The 9,989-nt window shown below is 44.3% G+C and overlaps 1 protein-coding gene across 1 annotated transcript in view; it reads left to right on the top strand.

Moving 5' to 3' along the window:
• Positions 1-5,966: 5,966 nt before the first annotated feature.
• Positions 5,967-9,989, top strand: part of LOC138515747 (protein starmaker-like) — a 259,408-nt gene continuing 255,385 nt past the window's right edge. Inside the window, exon 1 of the mRNA XM_069630449.1 lies at positions 5,967-6,113. The gene's annotated coding sequence lies outside the window, so the exon portion shown is untranslated. The remainder of the gene's footprint in view (positions 6,114-9,989) is intronic.

Here is a 9,989-nt window from a genome sequence, read left to right as displayed (position 1 = left end):
TTTTTGTCTACGAAATCGGACAACGCAGTAATGCGAAAGTTTCACAATCTAGATGCAATTTTGGTGGCTTTAATTTACGACGTGGTAGCCTTCACTGGCCTATCGGGGACAGAAATGGCAGAGAATTGGATATTCTGAGGAAAGTGTACATGATGCAACTTTGAAATGTAATATTCACATGCCTTCTGATAATCTATGCATATGTATAAAGTTATAGAATTTTAAGTAAAATTATTTCATTGAAAATGATGAAAAACTATTAGATGGACGAAATAAAGTCCTACAAAATGGAGAGTTGGACTGCCATGCTCTGCTTGAAATATGTAATCTGCTCATGTAATTTGCAAAAATGCTGCAACTGCAATGCCGCAAATGTATAAATGTTTGATTTATGTTAAGATGGATTTTTGGCAAAAAGGACTATGGGATGGGTTTGCACCTCATGAAACACCGCCCCCGCAACTGAGTCCCCTCCTGAAGGAGGCGACCAACATGGGCTGACCTATCCGGTTCTTGGGGGTAGGTCTAGCTTAGTTCTGTACAACAATAAACCTGTTGATGTCATCTGCTTTATATGAGGGGTGGGAGCTCATAGGGACAGCACACTCTCTCCTGAATTTCCAGCGCCTGCGTATCCAGACATTCCAGATACACCTTTGCAAGATTCCAGATTCTACTGCCAGGCCAAAGCATAGCTGACTCTATCCCAGCAAAGCCATTGATCCAGAAACCCCACTAAAAATCCCAATAACAAAGGGGAAAAGTTGTGGTACCCTTTTGGGGAGCATTCTGTGACCAGCCCGGCTTTTTGCCCACTACCTGCATGCCTGCTGTACCCTTGCCATCCAGTGACCAGACTTGCCCAGCTGTATGCTGTAAGGGGCACCAGCCATGCTGTGACCAGGGCCCTTTGAGTCCAGAACCCAGTTGGCTGTCCCAAATCCCAAACTCAAGTGCGGATTGTGAGTATTTCCCCATCCCATAACAAAACATAGCCTATCCCATCTTGACCCTTTATCTTTGTCCAATTTTCTAAGTAATGCTATCCATAACCTGGTAACTTGTTTAAGACTGTTACAATTTTGTGTGCATCCTGTCCTTCATTTTCTAGTTTTCGCCCAATCCTTCCATTCAGCCCATATTGTAACTCCTTAGCAATGTTTTGAATAATTTAATCAATTTCCACATAAAGAGACAGGCGTGAAGGGGTTAATGTGGCCGCTTGACCGGTGTCACGGGCAGCGCTATCTTCTTGATAATCTAGTTTAAGTAAAACTTGCCCTTTCTGTCCAAACCGATTTTCTCTTTTTAACTGCTTTATTTCACCAAAACCGAATTTCTTTCACCTTGAAAATCTCATCCAATCATTTAAGTCACTCTTTCATTTCTACATTGTCCTTGTGATGTGCATCTTTTGCCCAGCCTAAAAACCGCATTCCGATTCTGTTTATTTCACCCATTTAAAAAAAAAACGTTTTTGACATTTAAAGCTGAAAAAAGTGTAAATTGCAACTTTTTCACGTGTGATTTGACTGCACTGTGTTCTCAAATTCCAATTCTTGTGAACTCTATGACTTTTGTGATACCTTACCTTGTAGTTGCTAGTGATATAACATCCCTGATACTGTGATAAAACATATGTACATCATTATTTAACCACACATATAATTAATTATTTATCAAAGTCTGAGTGTCATTTCATGCAATTGCAAAGGGTTTTAAAATCCTCTTATTTTGTCAGGGAAGGTCGGATTAATTCTGTTTGCTGTTTCATATGCCTGACTCCCTGCTGCTTCTTTCTATCTATTCAGAATTCGGTTAATTGGGGTTGGAGGGAACATTGCAGGGGGAAACCTTAACTTGGGTGCTATCTACCCAAAAAGAAAAAGTGCTCCTATTCATTTGTGCTTTGGATATGTTCTTGTAGGTTACGCAAGTGTATTTCAGTGGTTTACATTGTAATTATCACCCCATTGGTGATTGCTGCCCAATATAAAAAATGTGTGATTTTCTTTGAATTTAAAATAAATAAATGTTGTCTCACCAAACACTGGCCTGGTTCATGGTCCATTATGACCCGGGGTATTTGTAAAAGGGGTGTGAGATGGGTTGAGCATCAGCTCAATTTGAATTTGTAGAAAATAAAGAAACAGTATTCTCATGGAGTGCTACATACTAGCATAAGACCAAGGGTTCAGGTCCGGTGTGTGACGCCTGATTGGAACCCTTCACATAGGCTTAAATAAAAAATACAAGGATGAGGAATTTAAAGAGGCACCTTTGTAAAATAGAGAGATTCTCTCGTGATAGAGATGGGCAAAATAACGACCAGCAAAGCGAAATTGGCAAATATGGACTCCATTTCTGTGTCACAAGCAGGTCTTTTTTTCCTGTATCATCATTTTTAGGCAACTGTACTTTTTCTGAAATTCTGTTTTCCCCCCTAAAATTTAATTTGTCGGCCACAAAAAACAAAATGTTGTGGGGAAGAAAATGGCATTTCGGACAGGAAACCATCCTAAATTTTGTTAATTCCATGAAATGTGAGTTTTTTTTAAGCTCATAATTTTCTGTGGTCCCCAAAAAAACAAAAAAGTCAAGAAACAAATGTAGCTTCGGGACAAAAAAAACAGAATAGCCAATTTGAACAACCCTACTTGTGAAGGCAATGTGCAAATATGATAGAGAAGCCTGCAAGGCTGTTGATACTATGAGTTACAAAGTTAAGAATATTATCTAGGGGAGGAAAAGGAAGATCAAAATGGCATATGGAGCGGTCATGATGGCTCCGAACCAGAGTGGTAATGGAAGCTGATGTAGAGTGGTAGTGAGGTGAAGCTGTGAGTAGTCAGAAAGCTTTTCCTAGCTGCTCTGATAGGGAGTGCAATTAATAGCTGGAGCTTTAACTTGCTCTCATAAAATACCCAGGTACGTCATTTGGGGATCACCAGGGCTCGCAAGTGCGACCCCTTAGGTCTCCCTTGCTACCCCTAAGTTCCCCCTTGCTAGCCCTAAAAAAAGGGGGGAAAAAAAATATAGTTTTTTCTTTTTTTTTTTTAAATGGAAGTTCCTGGGCTGTGACCAGCACTAGGTGGCTCTTTGTTTCTGAAGTGGCTGTCTTTCTTGATCAAGCCTCCGAAAAACAAACAGGGGGTTCCACAAGTCTAACACTTTGAGCAGTGACCCTAAACAAGAAAGAAAAGAAATATCAAATAGTCTTTCTGGAATTCTATACAATAATTGCTAGACTCGTTGAAGGTTTATTCTATGCACACTTCAGTGGGTGAGCCACTGATTTAGTCTGATTTAATTTGTTCTTAAACACCTCAAATTCATAATGTAGAAAAAATATATATGTATTTTGCTCTTCGCAAGTTGCAGTTACAGCATGTTTTTTCTGCCGTTGCCTCTGTTACGATTATCACAAGACATTCCATCTCAGTGTCCTTGGTCACTTGACAAAATCCTTGTCCCTAAAAGCTTGTGTACAGTTTAGAAATGTTTGACCATAGCACATAAATTGGCCCTTGATTTCATTGTGCCACAATTAATGCTTTGTTGCAATGTGTCTATCTTTCCTATCTCAATGGTATGCTTCTGGATGTTTGTTTGCATGTATTAGGTAACGAGTGCCCAGAGTACGGGATGCTGTGTGAGTGCACTGCTTTTTCTGTGCTACTCTAAATTATTTCATACACAGTTATGAACCCTCCGAATGGTATGTAATTTGCAAACCTCTGAAGCCTGAAAAGTAGATCCAGGCAGGCTTGACGTGTGGCCAACTTTGCACCAGACCTGCAGATGAACTGGCTTGCTGTTAAATCTCAGTTACAAGTGTATTGGTATCCACTACAGAGTGTAATTTACTTTCTGACATTGAGAACCTTCAGACATGTAATTTCTCATTTAATTAAAGCCGGCAAGATAGCTATAGTTGGTAATATATCTCAGTGGGTTGAGCGCTCGCTGCTGCAATGTGTGTGTGACCTGCAGGTTGCAAGTTTGAATCCCGGCAAGGCCAACTCAGCCTTTCATCGTTCTAAGGTCTATAAATGAGTACCAAAACAGGTCGGGTGATATTGTATGTATATTTGTTCTGTATAAAGTGCTTAAGCATAAGTGCTATGTAATAACTCATCATTATCATTTGCCCTTGGACGTCTGCTTGCATTCTAATTTGGGAATATGGCCGTATACACACTGATATTAAGTATACATATGGTGATTCATTCTCGTATGAAATATATATGACATTACAGTGATATCATAACCATATTTATCGCAGTGTACTTAGGAACAATGCTATGTGATGCCACTTCCTGTTTTGTCAAGGGGTGAAAGATTGTGTTCCAATGCTTCCTGTGATGTCACTTCGGGGTGGGGTCAAATGGCATCACTTCCTGTGATGTCATCAGAGGTCAAGGGTCATGTGATGTCACTTCCGCGACCCCTGTCATTTTGGTGAAATGACGTCCCTGACGTCCCTGACCTCCAGGACGAAGGGATTGGGGGGTGAGATCAGCGAGGAAGGAGGGGGTATTTGGAGATTGGAGGTAGATAATTTCAGTATTGGAAGAGTTGGGCCTGAGGTACATGTACCATTTAGTGAAGGATGGTTGATAGTGTGATGTTGGGCAGGACAGGTAAGGAGTGGAGTAGGGAAGGAGAGGTTTGGGTGTCATCAGCAAACAGGAGAAGCCATAGGAAGAGATTATTTGTCCAGGAGTGGAGGTGTAGAAAGAGAAGAAAAGTAGGCCAAGAGGAGGCCGTTAAAGAACGCCAACCGTGATGGAGGTGGGAGAGGGGATGCTGGTGTCCCATAGGGTGGAGATGATCCAGTCAGATAGATAGGAGGCAATCGGTTCACAGGTGCTAATGTTAAAGAGGGTTGGGAGAAGGGAATGTTGATGAACAGTGTGAAAGGCATCAGAGAGATCAAGGAGGGTGGGAAATGAGGGGAGTTTGGAGGGATGGGCAGTGCTAAGGAAGTTGGAGACGTGAGTTAGGGGCATTTCAGTAGAGTGTTTGCTGTTGAATTTAGATTGGAGCGGGTTCCCATGGGCAATTGGTTTCAAAATAATTGATAATATGGTTGAACACTATACGTTCAAGGAATTGGGAGCAGTGGGCAGGAGACAGGCGTGGCCCTAGTTGGCAGGGTGATTAGAGTCAGTAGAGAGGTTTTTCAGGATGGCTAGGACAGTAGGAATCTTGCAGCAATCCGGGAAGATCCCAGATGGAGAGGGAGATTGAAATGAGAAGTAGATGCGTGTTAGGATTGCCAGCACTTTTATGGTCTGATTAGTGAAGGGTCCACATGAGCTATGGATGACTCTTGCGTTAGGTGTTGAGAGTTGTGGGTAATTCTTAACTTCCTTTGTTTTAACAGACTGCATTTAGAGGGTGTTTACTTGGAGAGATCAAATCTACATTGCCATATATAGCTTTAAAAAGCAGTCTCATATAGTGGCCCAGCAACACACTCATCCAGTCCAACACATTTCAAAGGAAAGGTATCGGAGTGAACCATCATCCCATGGCAGAGGTACCCCATTACAGTACTGACAGCATGAGAGATATTGCAACATTAAAATCTGTTTGTAAGGCAGAAGCCTGAAAAACAAGCTCCCTCCCAATATATCCAACTGTGTCAGGATTGTCTAATACCTTTCACGGTAATAGGGTAATTCGCGCTCAGGCCCAACATGTCTAGGAATAAAGTCTGCTGCAGGCCTGAGCTCCATGAAAACAGAAGCGCTTGCAGTTGAACTCTTCCTCGTGTTCACCGGCGGCGCTGCCTCCGCATAAACAAATGTTTAACTATAGAACGCGGTTTTTTCCAAAACCAAAAACCACAGGAGGAGGAAGTGTGGGCGACGTGGGCAGAGTCTGGGCAACCGAGAAGTGCGTGACGTCACGCGCTGCTGGCCGGTGATTGGCCGAGGGGTTTGGGGTAGCGCTTAAATAGCGGGAGGGAGAAGGAGCGCGCAGAGAACCTCAGCATCCCTCAGGAAGGACCGTGCCGAGCCGCCTCTTGCGCCCCCTGCTGGTGCTGCTGCTGCAGAACAAGAAGCCAGATAACTCCAGAACTCCACGTTTCCACACAAGGAAAGGTAATGTAGTTTAATTACTTCTTTTTTTTACGTGTTTATTTTCATTTTATTCAGAAAGACACATAGAAAGGTAAAATCAAAGAAAAAGACATTACATAAGAGCAATGAGAGCTTATGCTGATTTGATTTTAGGCTGTTCATGAACCGGAACACTTGTGAACTGCTACTGCGCACAAGTCTCTTTGGGAGAAGGATAAAGTGCGGGAACTGTGTTTTACACATTAGTCCAGAAATTAGTTAATTCATCTTGAGCCCTTAGCAAGCCTTCTGTAACTCGAGGTGGTAACCTGCATGTAATCGTGATGCTCCTCATGTGAAGAGAAGGGAATGCGTTTTACAAAGTGCTCAACGCTGGTGTTTCTAAGCGCTCCTAAGACATATTAGTGAACAGATGCATAAGGACTCCTAGACATCAGTTCTCTTGGTCCTGTCTCTCAAAATTGAGAACGTTTTCAAAAGGAGATGGGGGGTTTGCTCAGGATCCACTGGATCAGCTGGAGAATGAATGGGTAGCACCCAGGGGTCATGATTTCATAGTGAGACATAGTGCCACTAGATCACAGCTTCTCTGAAGGTCTCCCCACCCTTCTCCATATGAGCTGTCATAGCTAAATGTGCAAATAGTAGTTAGTATGTTTCTTTGCAGTTGTGTGCAGTTGGGAGGGTCTCAGACAGAAGGGGATATATTGATTTGCCCAGGATAACACATTATGATCAAGTTGGGGAGCAAAGTTTCATGGTCTGAAGATGAACAATTAGCCCTGATGGGGACCAACTGGGACAGTAGGTCCATGAGTCTCACACATGGGGTATGATATGTCAGGAACGCCCAATGCAGGATTATACTTAGAATGTAGATGTACTCTTCTAAAGGCCGCCACATAGAAGCTTCATGGCCTCTTTCTATACAGTGTATCTTAATCGTCTGTCATGCTCACGCTATGAAATTGTTTAATTTGAAGAAAAGTTATTTTGGTGGGTGATGCATGATATAGTATAAACCGTGGTACAGACACCCTACCTAAGCGCGCAGACATGTGAAGAGGAAGAGGAACGGGTCCCAAAAAGGACAGGGTTTATGCAAAGGTAGTCATTTGTGAAAATAGGTTTCAGCACTTTACGAAGTTGGGACTGCTGCTGTTAACAGCAAGATAAGAGAAGTAATATGTACGTGGGTGTTCTCTTTAAAAGTGGTATTAATTTCCTTTAGTGCAGCTGATGTGTAATTGAAAACTCACAAGTCTCTCTATTCCCGCGGGCACAGACTTCGTCCCGCTTCCGCTGTCTCCCGTCCATCTCTTGCTGCCCCAACTCTATAGGAGAGCAGTGTAGGGTTAATCCGGAGTGTGCCTGCCTGCCCCCCTCTGCCTGGCCTCAGTTCAAGGCCCTGCTCACCTGCTGGGATGCAGGAAGCACACTCTGTGTGGTGCGGTGTCTGCATTTCCTGCATTCCGCACTTGGGTGTGTATTAATGCTGACAGTATCACAGATCTGCAGAGTCTGGAAGGTGGTATGGTGCTGCTTTACAAAACACCTCAGTACGTCGCGGGTCAGGGGTGTGGGGGGTATTTCAAGAAGTGCCGCCTTAATGGGCCCCTCCCTTTTCAGACATCTCCTCTGTGATAATACATACACCTCTGGCAGCCAGGGGGCGATGGAGAGCAGAGATGGGAGGCCATACACATGACCTGAAGCCATTTGGCAGATCTCTGGGTCTGCGCCCCTTGGTGGGAGTGCTTTGGGGCGATGGGGTGGATCTGGACGCTCCTAGAAGGGACGTAGATGAGGGGGGTTTAAAATGTGCAGTGTGTTTTTGAAACAAGCAGGTACAAATACTAGAAGCTTGTGGCTCACTTGTGAAATGGGAATCTAAGCAAATCTTGCCTTTTTGCATTCCTGGTATCCATGGACTACCAGGCTCTATACCCCAGGACACTGCTTCCGTCAGCTCGAGGTCCGTAGAGGTCACTCTTCCCTCTAATCTAGAGGTTTATTCAGACCCTAGAGGATTTATGGGGTGTTACAGTCCAGTTATCTGCAGGGATCTCCCCCACTAGACACCACCAGAAATAACTCTGATGTACACATTGCTAGTCGCAGCAATGGGGCTAAGGACTGAATGGGCATGGACTATGCTCCCTTCCCAGTCATTTGGGGGAAAAGGTTAACCCTATGGGAAGGCACCTCAATCTTGGCCAGCGCCCCCTGGTCCACAGAATTTAATTGGATCTCACACCTTCAAATAGTAATTATTTATTTTTAATGTATCGCCTTTTCTTCAAAACTCCAACCCATGGAGCTGTGCTCCCTGATATCTGACACTAGACTGCCCCTTCAAGGAGAGGCCTCTGCGAACATTACTGCCAAGGATTCCAGTCCCCGGTGCCCTCGTTCCCGCAGCTTGCACAAGTAGCGCTCCACTGTAAACCTTCAGACAGGTGCCTGGAAGTCCTGAATTTGCCGTCTGTGCTATAACCACCCCATTCTTCATGTAACATGTTGTATTGGGAGCATAGACGCGAGGTTTAAGTGCAACACTGGAGACTGCATCTATATCCCATTAGTGCTGCCTGTCTGTCTGACAGGTGCCGGTCACCATTGTTCGTAGACTTGCGACAGGTCGGCTCTTTCTGGCTGCCACTCACGGCCACAGATCTTCTCTTACACGCTTATGCGTCTGCCAAACTCCATGAGCGACCAGTAGAAACGGACTTTGCATACCTCTGATGGGTGGGACTTCTCTCCCCACGTCCAATCCTACGTGTGTCCGTCCTGTCCCCTGGCTTCAAGTACTGAGGGCACAGCTTGTTTGCACCGTATGCCCCCAGTTGCTCCTGACACGTGTCTCTGCTCAGGCCTCCGCTGTCTGCCACTAGAGTCTTGGCAAGTAGATGCTCAGGGCAATACTTCCATTCCGTGTGTTGAAGCCGCTCCATCACATCCATCGGCCTCCCCATTTCACCTTCATTATCAAAGCATTGTGGGTTACAGTCAGAAGGAAAGTACTAGAATCTGAGTAACTTCACCTACCATTGACATACTCATGGAGAGCTATACTCGATCAACACAAAAGTTGCAATGAGTAGGTCTGCCGGCCGTACTCCTGGCTGACTAGGAGTAAATCGGGAGTAAGTCAGAGTTACTTTTGGAAGCTCCTTTGTGGCTTATCCTCTTCATGTTTCTATGGCTATATGCACTCGTACCACTCTCTCACACTCTCTCTCTCTCTCTCTCTCTCTATCTATCTGTGGATACTGCTGTCATTCATCGTTTTCTCTCTGCCCCTGTTACATTCAGATATGCACCTTTTTAATGTCCATTCTTCTTCCCAGTGTGTTCTTGGTTTTCTCTTTTTACGGTTAAGATTTATATCTCCTTGGATGTATTTTTTACTGCAAATGTCCAGTACTGACATAGCGCCTGATAATTGAGTTGGTCTATTTCTAGGTGTTAACACTTTTGCAAATAATATAGCTAGGAAGAGGGATGACTTCGATTTGACCAGGATCACACAACTTGTACAACTGTGGTCTTGGGATTAGAATTCAAATTTTCAGATTCCAAACTCGACATGTTTACAGCACAAGTCCTCCTTAAATACAGGGCAGTTTCTAGTTGATTTGGTGCCCAATGCGAAACACTAGGAATGCACCCCTGCACACCCCATCCCGTGTGCCACTCCCACCGCACCACGTGGGCCACTCCCGCTGCACCACGCGGTCCACTCCCACCACTCCCCGTGCGCCACTCCCAAACTACACCGTTAAGGAACTCCTACCCAAAGTGAAACAGTCCGTCACGCAAGGAATGAATTGCCATTTGCAACGGTGGACCACTTTTTCATTGGTGCCCAAGACAATTTTATGCCCCAGTCGC

The sequence above is a fragment of the Ambystoma mexicanum genome, chromosome 6q (genome assembly GCF_040938575.1).
Source record: "Ambystoma mexicanum isolate Mex_15411 chromosome 6q, UKY_AmexF1_1, whole genome shotgun sequence".
NCBI lineage: Eukaryota > Metazoa > Chordata > Amphibia > Caudata > Ambystomatidae > Ambystoma > Ambystoma mexicanum.
This window is presented reverse-complemented; position numbering and strand designations above follow the sequence as displayed.